The sequence below is a fragment of the Calliopsis andreniformis genome, unplaced genomic scaffold, assembly GCF_051401765.1.
Source record: "Calliopsis andreniformis isolate RMS-2024a unplaced genomic scaffold, iyCalAndr_principal scaffold0046, whole genome shotgun sequence".
NCBI classification, from domain to species: Eukaryota; Metazoa; Arthropoda; class Insecta; order Hymenoptera; family Andrenidae; genus Calliopsis; species Calliopsis andreniformis.
In genome coordinates this window covers 3,620,773-3,626,766 of record NW_027480455.1, presented here as the reverse complement: position 1 = coordinate 3,626,766, position 5,994 = coordinate 3,620,773, and positions in this window count along the sequence as shown.

The following is a 5,994-nucleotide window of genomic DNA, read 5'->3' as shown; positions in this document are numbered from 1 at the left end:
AGGATAGAACATTGAGGATTGAGGATTGAGTATTGAGGATTGAAGGTTGACGATTGAGGATTGAGGATTGAGGTCTGAGGATTGAGGATTGAGGATTGAGGATTGAGGATTGAAGTTTGAGTATTGAGGATTGAAGATTGAGGATTGAGGATTGAGGATTGAAGATTGAGGATTGGGTATTGAGGATTGAAGAATGAGGATTGAGGATTGAGGATTGAAGATTGAGGATTGGGTATTGAGGAGTGAGTATTGAAGATTGAGGATTTGGGACTGAGGATTGAAGATTGAGGATTGAGGATTGAGGATTGAGGATTGAGGATTGGGGATTGAGGATTGAGGATTGAGGATTGAAGATTGAGGATTGGGTATTGAGGATTGAAGAGTGAGGATTGAGGATTGAGGATTGAGGATTGCGTATTGAAGATTGAGTATTCAGGATTGAAGATTGACGATTGAGGAGTGAGTATTGAAGATTGAGCATTTGGGACTGAGGATTGAAGATTGAGGATCGAGGATTGAGGATTGTGGATTGAGGATTGAGGATTGAGGATTGAAGATTGAGGATTGGGTATTGAGGATTGAAGAATGAGGATTGAGTATTGAGGATTGAGTATTGAAGATTGAGTATTCAGGATTGAAGATTGACGATTGAGGATTGAGGATTGAGGATTGAGGAATGAGGATTGATGATTGAGGATTGAAGTTTGAGTATTGAGGATTGAAGATTGAGGATTGAGGATTGTGGATTGAGGTTTGAGGATTGAAGATTGAGGATTGAGGATTGAGGATTGAGGATTGAGGATTGAAGATTGAGGATTGGGTATTGAGGATTGAAGAATGAGGATTGAGTATTGAGTATTGAGGATTGAGTATTGACGTTTGAGTATTGAGGATTGAAGATTGACGATTGAGGATTGAGGAATTGAGGATTGAGGATTGAGGATTGAGGATTGAGGATTGAGGATTGAAGATTGAGTATTGAGTATTGAAGATTGAGGATTGAGGAATGAGGATTGAGGGTTGAGCATTGAAGATTGCGTACTGAGGATTGAAGATTAAGATTGAGGGTTGAGGATTGAGGATTGAGGATTGAGGATTGAGGATTGAAGATTGAGGATTGCGTATTGAGGATAGAACATTGAGGATTGAGGATTGAGTATTGAGGATTGAGGATTGAGGATTGAAGATTGAATATTGATGATTGAAGATTGAGGATCGAGGATTGAGTGTTGTGGATTGAGGACGAGGACTGAGGGTAGAGTATTGATGTTTAAGGTCTGAGGATTGAGGATTGAGGATTGAGAATTGAGGATTGAGGATTGAGGATTGAAGACTGAGGATTGGGTGTTGAGGATTGAAGAATGAGGATTGAGGATTGAGGATTGAGTATTGAGGATTGAGGATTGAGTATTGAGTATTGAGTATTGACGATTGAGTATTGACGATTAAGTATTGAGGATTGAAGATTGACGATTGAGGATTGAGGATTGAGGATTGAGGATTGAGGATTGAGGATTGAGGATTGAGGTTTGAAGATTGAGTATTGAGTATTGAAGATTGAGGATTGAGGAATGAGGATTGATGGTTGAGGATTGAAGATTGCGTACTGAGGATTGAAGATTAAGATTGAGGATTGAGGATTGAGGATTGAGGATTGAGGATTGAGGATTGAAGATTGAGGATTGCGTATTGAGGATAGAACATTGAGGATTGAGGATTGAGTATTGAGGATTGAGGATTGAGGATTGAAGATTGAATATTGATGATTGAAGATTGAGGATCGAGGATTGAGTGTTGTGGATTGAGGACGAGGACTGAGGGTAGAGTATTGATGTTTAAGGTCTGAGGGTTGAGGATTGAGGATTGAGAATTGAGGATTGAGGATTGAGGATTGAAGACTGAGGATTGGGTGTTGAGGATTGAAGAATGAGGATTGAGGATTGAGGATTGAGTATTGAGGATTGAAGATTGAGTATTGAGGATTGAAGATTGAGGATTGAGGATTGAGGATTGTGGATTGAGGATTGCGGATTGCGGATAGAAGATTGAGGATTGCGTATTGCGTATTGAACATTGAGGATTGAGGGTTGAGGATTGAGGATTGAGGATTGAGGACTGAAGATTGAATATTGATGATTGAAGATTGAGGATTGAGGATTGATGGTTGTGGATTGAGGACGAGGACTGAGGGTTGACTATTGCTCTTTGAGGTCTGAGGATTGAGGATTGAAGATTGAGGATTGGGTATTGAGGATTGAAGAATGAGGATTGAGGATTGAGGATTGAGGATTGAGGATTGAAGATTGAGTATTGAGGATTGAAGATTGACGATTGAGGATTGAGGATTGAGGTCTGAGGATTGAGGATTGATGATTGAGGATTGAGGATTGAAGTTTGAGTATTGAGGATTGAAGATTGAGGATTGAGGATTGAGGATTGAAGATTGAGGATTGGGTATTGAGGATTGAAGAATGAGGATTGAGGATTGAGGATTGAAGATTGAGGATTGGGTATTGAGGAGTGAGTATTGAAGATTGAGGATTTGGGACTGAGGATTGAAGATTGAGGATTGAGGATTGAGGATTGAGGATTGAGGATTGAGGATTGAGGATTGAGGATTGAGGATTGAAGATTGAGGATTGGGTATTGAGGATTGAAGAGTGAGGATTGAGGATTGAGGATTGAGGATTGCGTATTGAAGATTGAGTATTCAGGATTGAAGATTGACGATTGAGGAGTGAGTATTGAAGATTGAGCATTTGGGACTGAGGATTGAAGATTGAGGATTGAGGATTGAGGATTGTGGATTGAGGATTGAGGATTGAGGATTGAAGATTGAGGATTGGGTATTGAGGATTGAAGAATGAGGATTGAGTATTGAGGATTGAGTATTGAAGATTGAGTATTCAGGATTGAAGATTGACGATTGAGGATTGAGGATTGAGGATTGAGGAATGAGGATTGATGATTGAGGATTGAAGTTTGAGTATTGAGGATTGAAGATTGAGGATTGAGGATTGTGGATTGAGGTTTGAGGATTGAAGATTGAGGATTGAGGATTGAGGATTGAGGATTGAGGATTGAAGATTGAGGATTGGGTATTGAGGATTGAAGAATGAGGATTGAGTATTGAGTATTGAGGATTGAGTATTGACGTTTGAGTATTGAGGATTGAAGATTGACGATTGAGGATTGAGGAATTGAGGATTGAGGATTGAGGATTGAGGATTGAGGATTGAGGATTGAAGATTGAGTATTGAGTATTGAAGATTGAGGATTGAGGAATGAGGATTGAGGGTTGAGCATTGAAGATTGCGTACTGAGGATTGAAGATTAAGATTGAGGGTTGAGGATTGAGGATTGAGGATTGAGGATTGAGGATTGAAGATTGAGGATTGCGTATTGAGGATAGAACATTGAGGATTGAGGATTGAGTATTGAGGATTGAGGATTGAGGATTGAAGATTGAATATTGATGATTGAAGATTGAGGATCGAGGATTGAGTGTTGTGGATTGAGGACGAGGACTGAGGGTAGAGTATTGATGTTTAAGGTCTGAGGGTTGAGGATTGAGGATTGAGAATTGAGGATTGAGGATTGAGGATTGAAGACTGAGGATTGGGTGTTGAGGATTGAAGAATGAGGATTGAGGATTGAGGATTGAGTATTGAGGATTGAAGATTGAGTATTGAGGATTGAAGATTGAGGATTGAGGATTGAGGATTGTGGATTGAGGATTGCGGATTGCGGATAGAAGATTGAGGATTGCGTATTGCGGATTGAACATTGAGGATTGAGGGTTGAGGATTGAGGATTGAGGATTGAGGACTGAAGATTGAATATTGATGATTGAAGATTGAGGATTGAGGATTGATGGTTGTGGATTGAGGACGAGGACTGAGGGTTGACTATTGCTCTTTGAGGTCTGAGGATTGAGGATTGAGGATTGAGAATTGAGGATTGAGGGTTGAGGATTGAAGATTGAGGATTGGGTATTGAGGATTGAGGATTGAAGATGGAGGATTGGGTATTGAGGATTGAAGAATGAGGATTGAGGATTGATGATTGAGGATTGAGGATTGAGGATTGAAGACTGAGTATTGAGGATTGAAGATTGAGGATTGGGTATTGAGGATTGAAGAATGAGGATTGAGGATTGAGGATTGAGGATTGAGGATTGAAGATTGAGTATTGAGGATTGAAGATTGACGATTGAGGATTGAGGATTGAGGTCTGAGGATTGAGGATTGAGGATTGAGGATTGAGGATTGAGGATTGAGGATTGAGGATTGAGGATTGAGGATTGAAGATTGAGGATTGGGTATTGAGGATTGAAGAATGAGGATTGCGTATTGAGTATTGAGGATTGAGTATTGACGATTGAGTATTGAGGATTGAAGATTGACTATTGAGGATTGAGGATTGAGGATTGAGGATTGAGGATTGAGGATTGAGTATTGAAGATTGAGTATTGAGTATTGAAGATTGCGGATTGAGGAATGAGGATTGAGGATTGAGGATTGAAGATTGCGTACTGAGGATTGAAGATTAAGATTGAGGATTGAGGATTGAGGATTGAGGATTGAGGATTGAGGATTGAGGATTGAGGGTTGCGTATTGAGGATAGAACATTGAGGATTGGGGATTGAGTATTGAGGATTGAGGATTGAGGATTGAAGATGGAGGATTGGGTATTGAGGATTGAAGGATGAGGATTGAGTATTGAAGATTGAGTATTCAGGATTGAAGATTGACGATTGGGGATTGAGGATTGAGGATTGAGGAATGAGGATTGATGATTGAGGATTGAAGTTTGAGTATTGAGGATTGAAGATTGAGGATTGAGGATTGAGGATTGAAGATTGAGGATTGGGTATTGAGGATTGAAGAATGAGGATTGAGGATTGAGGATTGAGGATTGAGTATTGAAGATTGAGTATTCAGGATTGAAGATTGACGATTGAGGATTGAGGATTGAGGATTGAGGAATGAGGATTGATGATTGAGGATTGAAGTTTGTGTATTGAGGATTGAAGGTTGAGGATTGAGGATTGAGGTTTGAGGATTGAAGATTGAGGATTGAGGATTGAGGATTGAGGATTGAGGATTGAAGATTGAGGATTGGGTATTGAGGATTGAAGAATGAGGATTGAGTATTGAGTATTGAGGATTGAGTATTGACGATTAAGTATTGAGGATTGAAAATTGACGATTGAGGATTGAGGATTGAGGATTGAGGATTGAGGATTGAGGATTGAGGATTGAGGATTGAAGATTGAGTATTGAGTATTGAAGATTGAGGATTGAGGAATGAGGATTGAGTGTTGAGCATTGAAGATTGCGTACTGAGGATTGAAGATTAAGATTGAGGATTGAGGATTGAGGATTGAGGATTGAGGATTGAGGATTGAAGATTGAGGATTGCGTATTGAGGATAGAACATTGAGGATTGAGGATTGAGTATTGAGGATTGAGGATTGAGGATTGAAGATTGAATATTGATGATTGAAGATTGAGGATCGAGGATTGAGTGTTGTGGATTGAGGACGAGGACTGAGGGTAGAGTATTGATGTTTAAGGTCTGAGGATTGAGGATTGAGGATTGAGAATTGAGGATTGAGGATTGAGGATTGAAGACTGAGGATTGGGTGTTGAGGATTGAAGAATGAGGATTGAGGATTGAGGATTGAGTATTGAGGATTGAAGATTGAGTATTGAGGATTGAAGATTGAGGATTGAGGATTGAGGATTGAGGATTGAGGATTGAGGATTGCGGATAGAAGATTGAGGATTGCGTATTGCGGATTGAACATTGAGGATTGAGGGTTGAGGATTGAGGATTGAGGATTGAGGACTGAAGATTGAATATTGATGATTGAAGATTGAGGATTGAGGATTGATGGTTGTGGATTGAGGACGAGGACTGAGGGTTGACTATTGCTGTTTGAGGTCTGAGGATTGAGGATTGAGGATTGAGAATTGAGGATTGAGGAT